The following is a 12,905-nucleotide window of genomic DNA, read 5'->3' on the forward strand; positions in this document are numbered from 1 at the left end:
CTGCACTGATTAGCTTGTGGGCATCTCCGTTAATTTTCATCAGCAACAGCTGTCACTCATTACTCATCCCCTATATATTGGCTTGTCTTACGTCTTGTGTTTGTGAGATGGTTGTTTAATGTTGTTTACCCTGTTTGTTGGCTCTAGTGTTGTCTGTGTTTTTCCCAGAACCTCATCCACTCTCCGCACTTCCACTCTGCTAGGGGGCACTTGAGTCGAGAGAACACGGTCAGTTCCGTCGACGACCATGAGCCCATGCAAGTGGGTAGAGCTCGGCTGTCCCGGAGGGAGAGGGAACGGCGGAGGTCCCAAGGACTGTGTCTGTACTGTGGAGGCTCTGCTCATTACACCTACTCATGCCCAGTAAAAGAGCCAGCCCGATAGTAAACTTGAGGCTACTATCGGGTGGGATCTCCGCTGAGAAGTCCTCATCTACATCATCGACTCTCCTTCCGTTGATACTGTGGTGGAGGAATCAATATCACGAATTTCACGCCCTTCTGGACTCCAGAGCCGAAGGTAATTTCATTGATTCTTCACTGACACGTCACTTGAACATTCCTGTCCTTCCTGTGTCTTTCCCCATCCATGTCACCACACTCAACGGCCAGGAACTGCCTCACGTCACACACCATACAGAACCCATCACACTGCTCACACCTGGAAACCATCACGAAACCATATACTTTTTCCTCATGGACTCCCCTGTTGCTCCCATTGTTTAAGGTCACCCCTGGTTAACCAAAAACATAATCCACGAGTGGAAAGGGGTTCTAACACTGTCACATTGTGGAGTGAAAGTTGTCATGAGTCTTGTCTGGTTTCTGCTTGTCCTGTTGTCCCTGTTTCTGTCTTTCAGTAGGAGAACATAGTTTTGCCAAATGTGCCCGTTGAGTATCTGGACCTGAAGGAAGTGTTCAGTAAGTCCCGGGCTGCTTCTCTCCCTCCGCATTGTCCCTACGACTGTGCTATAGACTTAGTGTCAGGTAAGTCTCTGCCTAAGGGCAAGTTATACTCTCTTTCTATTCCTGAGAGGGAGGCCATGGAGAAATACATTTCTGATTCCTTAGCCTCTGGGTTCATCCGTCCTTCCTCTTCTCCAGCTGGGGCGGGGTTCTTTTTTGTGGGTAAGAAGGATAGTTCTCTGCGACCTTGCATTGATTACCGAGAGCTGAACAACATCACGATAAAGAATACCTATCCTTTGCCACTCATGTCTTCAGCTTTCGAGAGGTTGCAGGGAGCATCCATATTTACAAAACTTGATTTACGCAATGCTTATCATTTGGTCCGCATCAGGAAGGGGGATGAATGGAAAACTGCCTTTAATACCCCTAGAGGGCACTTTGAATACTTGGTGATGCCGTTCGGGCTCTCCAACTCACCCGGAGTTTTCCAAGCACTCATGAATGACGTGTTGAGAGATATGGTAGATCAGTTTATATATGTTTACCTGGATGACATACTGATTTATCTCTCCAGGAACATGTTCAACATGTCAGACGAGTGCTCCAGAGGTAACTTGAGAATGGGCTTTTTGTCAAGGCAGAGAAATGCATATTCCATGCACAGTCTGTTCCTTTCCTAGGGTATATCGTCTCATCCGAGGGAATACGTATGGACCCTGACAAGGTTAAGACTGTGATAGATTGGCCATCTCCAGATTCCCGTAAGGCCCAACAGCGGTTTCTGGGGTTCGCCAACTTCTATCTGCGTTTCATACGTAATTACAGCAAACTAGCTTCACCTCTGACAGCCTTGACCCCCCCCCCCCCCCCCCCAGTACTCCGTTCAGGTGGTCAGACGCAGCTGAGGCTGCGTTCGCTAACCTCAAGAACCGATTCGTTTCGGCTCCCATCCTTGTGGCCCCTGATCCTACACGGCAGTTCAGGTACACAAGGTACATCCTTGCGCGTTTTTCTCTCATCGACTATCTCCTGCCGAACGTAATTATGACATTGGCAATAGAGAGTTGTTGGCAGTCAAATTAGCATTAGAAGAATGGCGTCACTGGTTGGAAGTTTCAGGGGTTCCTTTTATTGTTTGGACTGATCACAAGAATTTAGAGTACATTAGAACTGCCAAAAGACTAAATTAAAGGCAGGCTCGGTGGGCCCTTTTTTTCAGTCGTTTTGAGTTTACTTTATCGTACCGCCAGGGTTCCAAAAATGTCAAACCCGACTCTTTATCACGTCTTTTTGATCTCTCCGCCCGTCCGGTGACTCCTGAGTGTATTTTACCTGAGAAGTTAGTGGTCTCAGCACTCGTATGGGAAGTCGAGTCGAAGGTCAAGACGGCCTTACAAGGGTTAATGCCTCCCGGTAGACGTGGTTTCGGACAGGGGATCTCAGTTCATCAAATTAGCTCCCAAATTAGTCCGGTGAGAGTCCGCCTTAAACTACCTCCTGTGTACAAGAGAATACACCTCGCTTTTCATGTGTCCAAAATTAAACCCGTGTTTTATGCACGTATTAATCCGCCTACTCCGGTTCCCCCGGCGCCCCGTCTCGTAGATGGGGAACCGACTTATTTGGTTAATCGTATTCTGTACTCAAGACGGAGGGGATGAGGATTCCAGTACCTGGTGGACTGGGAAGGTTACGGTCCGGAGGAGAGGAGTTGGGTACCGGCTAGGGACATATTGTATCACTCCCTTATTGATGACTACAATCAGCAGGTAGGCCCTTCTGGGAACTCCAGGAGGAGTTCTTAGAGGGGGGTTCTGTTACGGTTGGTGAACCGTGATCTCGGGGTGTTTGCACTTTGTGGTGAAGTCTGTGTGTTTCGTGTCTGCACTGATTAGCTTGTGGGCATCTCCGTTAATTGTCATCAGCAACAGCTGTCACTCATTACTCATCCCCTATATATATTGGCTTGTCTCACGTCTTGTGTTTGTGAGATCGTTGTTTGATGTCGTTTACCCTGTTTGTTGGCTCTAGTGTTGTCTGCGTTGGATGTATGTGTTTTTCCCAGAACCTCATCCACTCTCTCCGCACATCCACTCAGCCACGAACACTTACCTTCGGCTCTATTCCCCGCAGTTCCTGTGCGATCCTCTCCTGCTGCCTACTCACCGTAACCAAGGATTCTAAGGTGGCATTTACATTAACGCTATTATCAGGCAAGGCTGCCTTATAGGGGAAGGCGGTGTGGGAGAACCAACATCGGCGTTGTGCCTCGTTCCACGCCCTCTCTGAGTAAATGAGGAGAGTATTTGACCGTGCAGCGGCTGCCAGGGAAGCCGCTCATCAACTCTCGGAAACTCTGTCAAGGCTCTTCATCAGTGACCGATTACTCCATCGAGTTCCGCACCCTGGCGGCCGTGTGCCAGTTGAACGAGGCTGCGCAGTGGGATCGATTCCTGCATGGGTTATCCGACTGTGTTCAGAAAGAGATCTGCCTCCTCGAGCTGCCCCCCACTCTTAACGGATTCATAGAGTTGACTGGGTCGCCAACCCAGTCCTTCTCGCCCTACCATCTCACCTGCTAGGGGGCGCTTGAGTCGAGAGAACACAGTCGGTTCCGTCGACGACCATGAGCCCATACAAGTGGGTAGAGCTCGGCTGTCCCGGAGGGAGAGGGAATGGCGGAGGTCCCAAGGACTGTGTCTGTACTGTGGAGGCTCTGCTCATAACACCTACTCATGCCCGGTAAAAGAGCCAGCCCGATAGTAAACTTGAGGCTACTATCGGGTGGGATCTCCGCTGAGAAGTCCTCATCTACATCATCGACTCTCCTTCCGTTGATACTGTGGTTGTTTGTTCATCTCACTTCATTAAAACTGTTAACTCGCATCTGTTTCCTGACTTTCCTTCAATCCACCATCACACAAAATATGTCAAAATATCCGTCTTGGAAAGTATGTTCGAAAAAACTGTTGGTTACCATTTTATAAACTAGAAAAAATCAACTGTGATAATGTAAGAAATGTTGAAGGAGTCTGAATACATTTTGGTTTGACTGTTAATTTAATGTTTACAGTGAAGACTATGCAGTGCTATTTTAGATTTAATGATTTGTTTTCTGTACCTGGACACCTACAAACATGAAACAACTTAAACAATTAGCGCAAATAAATAAATAGATGAACATATAAATTAAACAATTTCAAACAGGGCCCACTGGTACAGCCTGCACTGGGGCCCCGCTTACCCCAGCTACGGCCCTGCACACACCAGATCCCAATCACCTGAATTCTAATCACCTACACCTGCAACCAGTCACCAGCCCCCTATATCTCTGTAATTGACTCAGTCCCATGCTCCCACCTAGAAATCTTTAATGTTCTAGGAAGGTTTTCAGCGGCTACTGGTATTGGTACAGAAACCGAATAATCAAATGTAAAATAGCACTGTATAGTCTTCAATGTAAATAAATTATACAATCAAACCAAAATGTATTCAGAAACCATCAAAATTTCTCACATTATCACAGTTTATTTGCTATAGTTTGGAAAATGGTAATAAAACATGACAAGAACTCAACCAACCAAAACTTCAGACAACTGTTAGTATGACCATATTTACATTGTGTGCCATTCAATACTTTGTTGACCAGTTACCAAGCAATGCTTAATTTTGTTCAGACTGTGCTGTGAAAAGGTTGCATTAGCAATTCAGGAAAAAATATAATATAATATAATACACATCCCATTTTTTTTCTAAACTGTTTACTTTCACTTAAGACATAACCAACTGTTTTTTGAAACATAATTTCCAAGACGGGTATTTTGACATATTTTGTATTTATTTGTCGGTGTAAGAACAAAACGAGGCAAATTCGGTGTTCAAGCGCTGAGACGCCTCTCTCTGCATGAGCCCTGAACACCAGAACACCGCGAGTACTGAATTGGGCTCTTTCAAATTATTTTCTGTTTGTTTAAACTGTGATTTATATTTGTTCGTTCATGTGCAGGAGGAACTTCGAGGAGAACTTCGAGGAGAACTTCGAGGAGAACTTCGCAAACGAGAGCTCGGTTCAGTGTCGCTGTCTGCTAAACGCGGATCTCTCTCCGCGTGCGCACTGAGCACAGCGTGCGAGTAACAGCTTCTCAGTTGCGTTTTTCCACGTCTTGTGTTTTAATGCTTCAAACTATTTTTAAGGTTTAAACTGACAAGTGGCAAGGCTTAAAAACATTTGAAAATTATAAGCTTTCGTGAACACAAGCAGCAGTGGCCTGTCAACTTTCCTTTTTAGGATGGCCACAGCCAGACGGAATCCTCCCCCCCTCCCCCAGCTGTGGGCCCCTATAATCGTCACCACCTTTCACTCCACTAGCGACGGCCCTGATTAAAATGATAACCCTAGAATCACCCTTGCCTGTGGTAGTCTTTATCACACCAGGACTTCTTTACGCTTACTAGCACTTCTGACATGTTGCTGGTTCTCAGAGTCAAAGCATCAGTGTCACTCGAGCCCAGAAGAATTTGAACAATGCACTCAAAATAATCTGTTCTCTATTGATGGTCATTTCAATGTGCCTATTTCAAAGCAAGATAAAAAAAAAAAAAAAAAGTTATTAGTGTTCATATTTACGTACCACATTTTAAATTTCATTTATTTTTTTTGTATCTTCATGAACCTTTTGTATATTGTTGAAATATACAATATATAGTAACCTGAAGATGAAAAGAAAATTCTAATTCATTAAATTTAATTGTAAAAATAGCACATGACAATGTGTTCATATAGTTTAGGTCCTAATACAGACTCGAGAGGGCGCCATGAGATAATATGCCACAGAGTTTACTACCAGCAGAGGGCTAGAGTCTGCTGATAAACTCGGTAAAGAATGATTTGAGTGTTTGAAATATATCTCCAATTTAAAATGGATAAAATAGATCACTGTTTTAAAAATAGATCTAGCTACGGCCCCTCTGTCTTTGCTTTAAATATTTATTGCCAAGCTTTCATCCAATGTATATTATTCATAATGAATAATTAATATTATTATAATATTAATTAATATTAATATAATTAATACTAATATAATGATATATACCAAAAGCAACTCTAAGAATTTGGTGTTAAGTTTTCAAGACCATCTTTAGAAAATAAAATTTCAAATTAAACCAAACTGCACAAAATAAAAGAGTTCAAAATAAGCTTGTTAATTACAACCAGAGCTGCCTTTTGCCTTTTGTGTTTTAGAGCCCTTCAAAGACTGTGTCCAGCCCCACCTACTCCTGCAAACATTCTAATAATGCATATAATTATTTATTTCGTGAATTTGGCTACTTTTAAACTGTTAAAAGGCTTAAATTACATGTGACTGAAATGTTTTCAAATCGAAACATTTGGCATTCTCCCTATGATAAAACTTTGCTAGATGTTAAGTTTTGTGAAGAAGGGACACTGGTTGGAAGCTTTTAGCTGTGTTTATGATCAATACGTATGTTAGGTATGGTAATTACAAATTTTGAGTTTTGATATTTGAGATTGTGCTACTTGGGTGCTTTCAGCATTACTTTAACCATCAACTAACCAAACCCTCATCACTTGCTCATCACTTTGCCTCATGATGGTCATAAATATGTCACAAAAGCCCAGATAAAATTTGTGATATTAAAATGTCCCTATTATGCCATTTTTAAGGTTGCTAATATTAAGTCTCCTAAAACAGATTTACATGCATGCAAGGTCAAAAAACATGTTAGTTTTCTCAGAAAATAGATTTAAAGTGCCCCTAATAAAGAATTATATTTATTTTAATAAAAAAATTATTTTTTGAACCAGGCTGTTGTTATGGAATACCACAGGAGGCTGAGGATAACAAAGACAGTTTATTTAGGCACAAGCAGAGGAGCGGGTAGTGCTGGGTAAAGTGATGGAGTAGGAGGCAGTGAGGAATGGATCCGCTGAAGAGGGGTAGAGACGCTGGAGAAGGAGGGTGTACCACACACACGCACAACGATGACTGGGAGTTTCTGGAGATCGCTGGAGAGAGGTAAGTAGAGATAGAGTTAGTCCTTTGAATTTAAGGACTAACTCTGCTCCTGAGGGCCGAGGACCCCGATGACGTGGTGGAGGTCCTCTTCCTCTTGGAGCTGGTCTGTTGGAATGACTGGAGAGGAAGGTGTCTATTAGGTTCGGATCCAGGATGTTTTTGCGTGGGACCCATTAGCGTTCCTCTGGACCATATCCTTCCCAGTCCACTAGGTACTCAAGTTGTCCACCACGCCGCCAGGAGTCCAGGATGTCTCGAACTACATAGGCAGCACTGTCTTCAAGGAGGAGTGGGGGGGGGGGCTTCGGCTTCGCCAGGTTCTGTGGAGGGAGAAACTCATCACCCTACTGCTCCATCTGACCAATCACAGCAGTGAGGGATCGCGCAAAGGAGGAGTTTAGAGAGACTGATTCTTTAAACTGCTTCACACAAGTTCTTCATGAATCATTTGTGCCACAAGTATAAATTATTCAAATTTAAATATGACAGTGTTTAATTTACATGCATTTCAGATCATATAGCTTTTAGAAATTGTTTATTATTATTATTATTATTATTATTATTATTATTATTATTATTATTATTATTATTGATTCAATCAATCTTATTGAGCTTTTCCCTATACATTTTTTTTATTTTTTATTTTTTTATTATATCGTCAAATCTTACGTTGTTAATGGTAATAAGTTCAAAGATTTGAGTGACCTTACAGGTTTACTGACACACAGATTGTCTCTCTTATAAACAGTGCAGTTCATTTCGAACAGTTCGCGAATCGGTTCGACTGAATCACTCAATAGAACGACTCGTTAGCGAGTGGCCTACTGAACTGGAACTGGAACCCGTGATTCAGCGCCGCCTATCGACCGATATCAGACCGCATCTGCTCCAGATTCTTTTGAAGCTCCGCCTCTGACCAGCGCAAATCTGTGTATGTGAGAGATGAGCAGGAGCAGAAAGCTGTCCGGACCTGGTGCATGAGAAGCGAGGTCCTCAACCATCCCAGTCCAGCTTGAGCGTCCGTTCGATGATGGCCGCGGCTGTGGAGAGAGGAGGGGCCCGGGCCGCCTTCATGAACCCGGGCGTCGGTGCACCCGCTCCCGCTGCCGCTGCGCCCGGAGGACCAGCCATGGCCGGAGCTGGGGGCTCGGGCTCGGGAGCGGCGGGTTTGGGTCCCATCATGCCTGTGCCAATGAATTTGTTTGCAACGTGGGAGATTGACCGCTCCTCTCCGAGCTGTGTTCCGAGGTACATCAAACATAATACTATTGTTCATGTGTAAATAATGCTTCAGAATTGATCAAACAATGTGCATTAGTTGGATTGCATGTTTTTCTGTGCATGCAACATCATGGGCTTTAATTTGCGCATGTTATGCTTTAAAGAGGTCAAAACAAAAGTCATGCATTCAGAGCTGTGATGGTGAGTTCTGGGAACCTACGTATGTCCATGTTCATTTGAAAGGACCGTTATGGACATCTGTGTTTGCAAGTGTCTGACGTTACACAGAAAACATCAATAGTTGACCGGATTAATGTTCATGTTTGGTAAAGCGGGTCACAACAAATCATCATGCAGTGTTGTTATGTTGAAAAACGTAATATTTGGAAACATAACGCCGTGTATCAGGGCATATTTCTTTAATAGTTTAGTTTGGTTTATAAACAAAATCGCAGTTAGTTTACTTGTTTCGGGTGTCATATAAACACACCCACTAAAGTTAAGCCTTGCAAACGCGGGGCATACAAATATTTAGTGCTTCATTTCAGTATCTGTATTTTTCTGAGACATGCCGTCAACATGACATTTTGTCTCATTATTTTGCATTAATATCATTTAAGTGCGACTTTGCATACATTTACTGAAAATTCGTTTCGTGTTGGTTTCAAAACGAGGATGGAGTATGTTTTTTAAAAGCCTGTCAATTGCATTGAGGATTTTTAATCTGGAGCAATCGGAGCTCCCAAAAGCCTTTTGTATTCATCACAGTCAAATCAGTGCTAATGTGCGCTTGTTGTAATAAACACGAGGGTCATTTGTTTGTAAAAAGATGCATATTCAGCATATGGAACGAAGTTAGTTAGCAGTTTTTTTTATTCAGTTTTGAATTAGTATTTGTTATTACTTTATAAATGCTGCATTACATAATTATAGCTGTTGTTAAACATATAGACATTTCCATTTTGGCGAATTAGTTGCACATTTGTATGATTGCATTCCGTACAATCTGCATACACTCCACTGAGAGTTGAATACATTAATTATTATGAATTAGCTACATTGTACAATTTCATACAAGATTTCCAGCTCATAAAATAGTTCAGTTTTGTCAGAGATTGGGTTGTTGTTTTTCCACACAACTTCACACATTACAATCAATGTAACATAAATTACAACATTTTTTTTTTTTTTTTTTACAGTTGTTGACTTAAAACATATGAAAACATTATGACATTATGAATTTTCTTAATAATGTTTTGTGTCTGTAATATTTATGTAGTAAATGAGCACTTTGTCTAAAAAGGTCCTTTGGCTGTTACTGTATTCACAATCTATCACAACTTTTTTTTTTATCTAAATATGTAGCAAGTGGGGATGTGTGCCACCTTCCTGTTGTTTTTTCTTCTGTTATTTTGGATGATGGGCTTAGGATAGCGAGTAATTGCCTTTCTAAAAGCAAACCTGGTGGCACATAAAGCTTCACAGAGAGCTGTGAGAACTTGTGGGACTAGATGAATCAGCCGGGCCCAGATGTGTCCCGATGGCTTTGGACATAAGAACAGGATTGCTTCCTGCATACAGGCGTCCTTCAAGTATCAGGACTTCAGCGGTTCACAGCTCGAGATCTGACGCTGCTGGCCGCCCTCAAGTCCTCTCAAAGAAAGGGCAAATGTGTATTTCACTGAAATGCCAAAGCTGTTTGCTTCATTTGTTCTGCTTCATCCAGCATAGCTGAATGTCCAGCAGAAATACAGCTGAGTCCCTCTACTGAGTAGGGTTGGGAATCAAGAACATGCTGTTTTATGTTTTTTTAAATATATGTAAAACATTTTCATGACTTTCAGTTCAATTAGTGCTTAATTGTACTTAAATGTTGTAGCAGTGTGTCCTGCACTCTTACTGAATATACAGCATCATGACCCCCCCAGAAAAAGTTGTGATCTTGCCAACTTAATTGAAAGTGATATTGTAAAAAGATACAAAAATACAAAGACAAAAAATAGACATCACATTTTTTTAGAGATATTGATAAGCAATATATTAACACTTTATTTTAATGGGGTCATAAGACGTTAAAAAAAGAACATTTTGTATATTTGGTGTAATACAATGTGTTTATGTGCTTTAATGTACAAAAAACACATTGTTTTCCACTTACTCTACATTATTGTTTCTCCTCTATGGCCCGCCTTCTGAAACACATATATTTTTACAAAGCTCATCATTCTGAAACGTGAGGTGTGCTCTGATTGGCCAGCTCTCTAGTGCGTTGTGATTGGCCGAATACCTCAAGTTTGTGATGGAAATGTTACGCCCCTTAACATACTATGATGCCGTGTCCCGGCGTGACGTGACAAAAGCAATAAAACAGATTACAAATGAGGCATTTGTTGCATCCAGTGGGGACATATTTACTGATTATAATGACTTACTCTACACTGATAAAACTCGCGTTTGAATCGTCAGTGGGAAATTCTTTAAATATGAAAACATAACTTTTAAATATAATAACTTTTAAATATAATATCTCTTTGGGTTTGAGACTTTAGCCTTTGCAATTTAAGGATCTTATCTATTCACAAACAGCTTGAAACACTTGAAATCACATCATAAGACCAGTGCAGTGTTTCTAATGGTGTCTTGTATCATGACGTTAAGCGTGTCGTGAGGTAATCAGCAGTAGCCAGTCCCAGGCTCTAGTAGGAGGCTCAGCTGCTATATAGTTAAACGAATGACAAGGGCTGCTGGAAGTGATTAATAGATTCCTCCCCTCCTTCCTCTTGTCCCTGAAAAAGACAAATGAGTGTAAACCCATCCAGGCATAGAACAGCCTGCCATAATTAAACATGCGGCCCCAATCAGTTTATGCAGTCAATAGCATTTCAATTATTCATGCTTGTTCACTGGACCTTAATTGGTGTGGGACTACGTGTAGGGTCATTATTTCTGATGAAACGCCAGCTGATGTCGGCAAGGTACATGATGTTGTCCTTTCCCAGAGATCAATGGGGTGGAAATACGTGCATCATTGTACATCTTAAAAACCATTTGTTTCTGTTGCTCAAGGGTCCCTCAGGAAATGAGCTGCACACGACTCATTTTCTGCTTTAAACCACTGATACACACTAAAAGGACTTTGGGGCATCAGTAAATGTCAGCGGAAATGTCTCAGTGTTAGATAAATATTGTAATATGTTCTGCAGAAGAAATGAAGTCATAGAGGTTTGGAATATAACGGTAAATGAAGACAGGTTTTTTATTTTGGGGTGAATCTTCTAGGGCTGCTACCAGTGTTGGGGGTGCATTACTTTAAAATTGACAAGAAAATATCAGTGTTACCTTTTCAAATAAGTAATACCAGTTACTTTGTTTTCTCATGTATTGACCGACAGCTCTCCTGTCCTCATGTTGAGAGAAATTAGGAGTGAGTCCAGAGTTGAAAGCACTGTCTGAACATGATGTTACTGTAGATCTAAATTAAATGTGGACATGCATTCACTCATATCACGCAAAAACAGATTCCTGTGCCTCAAAATTAATGAAAACAGTGAAATGCAAACTCAGAATATGATGCAAAACTACAATAATTAAATATGCTAAATAACACAAATATATTTTAAGGATTTAATCCCATTTTATTAACCAGTGTCTTTGCTGCTGCTCTTCGATGAGCCAATTCAACCATACTAATAAGCAAAAACAACTTTAGTTAAACATAACATTTGTGTTTTATTTTTTATTTCTGAACAGTGTTGAACTTTCTTTTCCTGCATCCTATTATTCATGCAGTTCAGAAAGGTTTGAGCTGTGCCGTCTACTGTACAGATGTGAATTTAAACTTCCTTCAGCCTGAGGCTTATTCATTTCGCGTTTGGTAGTAAAGTATAACATTTTTATATTAAAAACAAAGCAAGCCCTTCCCAGGTTGAAAATGTAACGAAAAATTTATATAACACATTTTTGTTCCATAAAAAGTAACTAAGTAATGCAATTAGTCTCTTATTTTAGTGTGTAATGCAATATTGAAATGCATTACTTTTGAAAGTAATTTTCCAGAACACTGGCTGCTACAAACAATTATTGTTTTATAATGATTACTCTATTAATTATTATCATTATGAATATTATTGTCCTTAAGGAACCTGAATAGCACAATTCTTTATAATTCCCATCTGCACTGAACATGCATAAATGGCTTCAGATGTACTTCAAATATAAGTCAAGTCAAATCACCTTTATTTATCTAGCGCTTTAAACAAAACCGATTGTGTCAAAGCAACTGAACAACATTCATAGCTTTGGTTTCTAAGCTATTTGTGATTGATTAACCATTGATTAAAAGCATCTGATTTGTGATTGATTAGCAATATAGTTTCCCACTGCTGGATGATTTGATGACATTTTCACCATTCTCTTTTTAAGGGCACATCATCTTCAGTATTTGAGTGCTCAACGGGAGGCATTTTAAATCATTTCGGATCGCCTCAGGACCCTGCTGTATCGTTTTGTGCTTCTCTTCCCCTCGCCGAGCTCAGACTGCCGTAGAGCAGCTATCACTGTATAATGCTAATATGTTGGTGCATGTGTTGGATGAATTTTGCAGTGTTCTGCTCTGTAATTGAGAACTGGAGTGGCACTTGTTTCAAGAAATGAACAGGATGTTTGATATAATTAGCAGTGTCCTGCATAAAATCATAGTGTCTACGTATGTGCCAAGCCATATTACACCATAATTACA

At 41.1% G+C, this 12,905-nt stretch overlaps 1 protein-coding gene across 4 annotated transcripts in view; it reads left to right on the plus strand.

Moving 5' to 3' along the window:
* The first annotated feature begins 7,835 nt into the window (after positions 1-7,835).
* Positions 7,836-12,905, plus strand: part of LOC113065203 (phosphofurin acidic cluster sorting protein 2-like) — a 61,171-nt gene continuing 56,101 nt past the window's right edge. For 2 of the 4 annotated variants that reach the window (XM_026236459.1, XM_026236458.1), the window contains exon 1: positions 7,837-8,194. The gene's annotated coding sequence lies outside the window, so the exon portion shown is untranslated. Of the gene's footprint in view, positions 8,195-12,905 lie in introns of all 4 variants that reach the window. The other 2 variants (XM_026236457.1, XM_026236460.1) reach the window with 2 other exon arrangements.

This window comes from Carassius auratus, chromosome 47 (genome assembly GCF_003368295.1).
Source record: "Carassius auratus strain Wakin chromosome 47, ASM336829v1, whole genome shotgun sequence".
Taxonomy (NCBI): domain Eukaryota; kingdom Metazoa; phylum Chordata; class Actinopteri; order Cypriniformes; family Cyprinidae; genus Carassius; species Carassius auratus.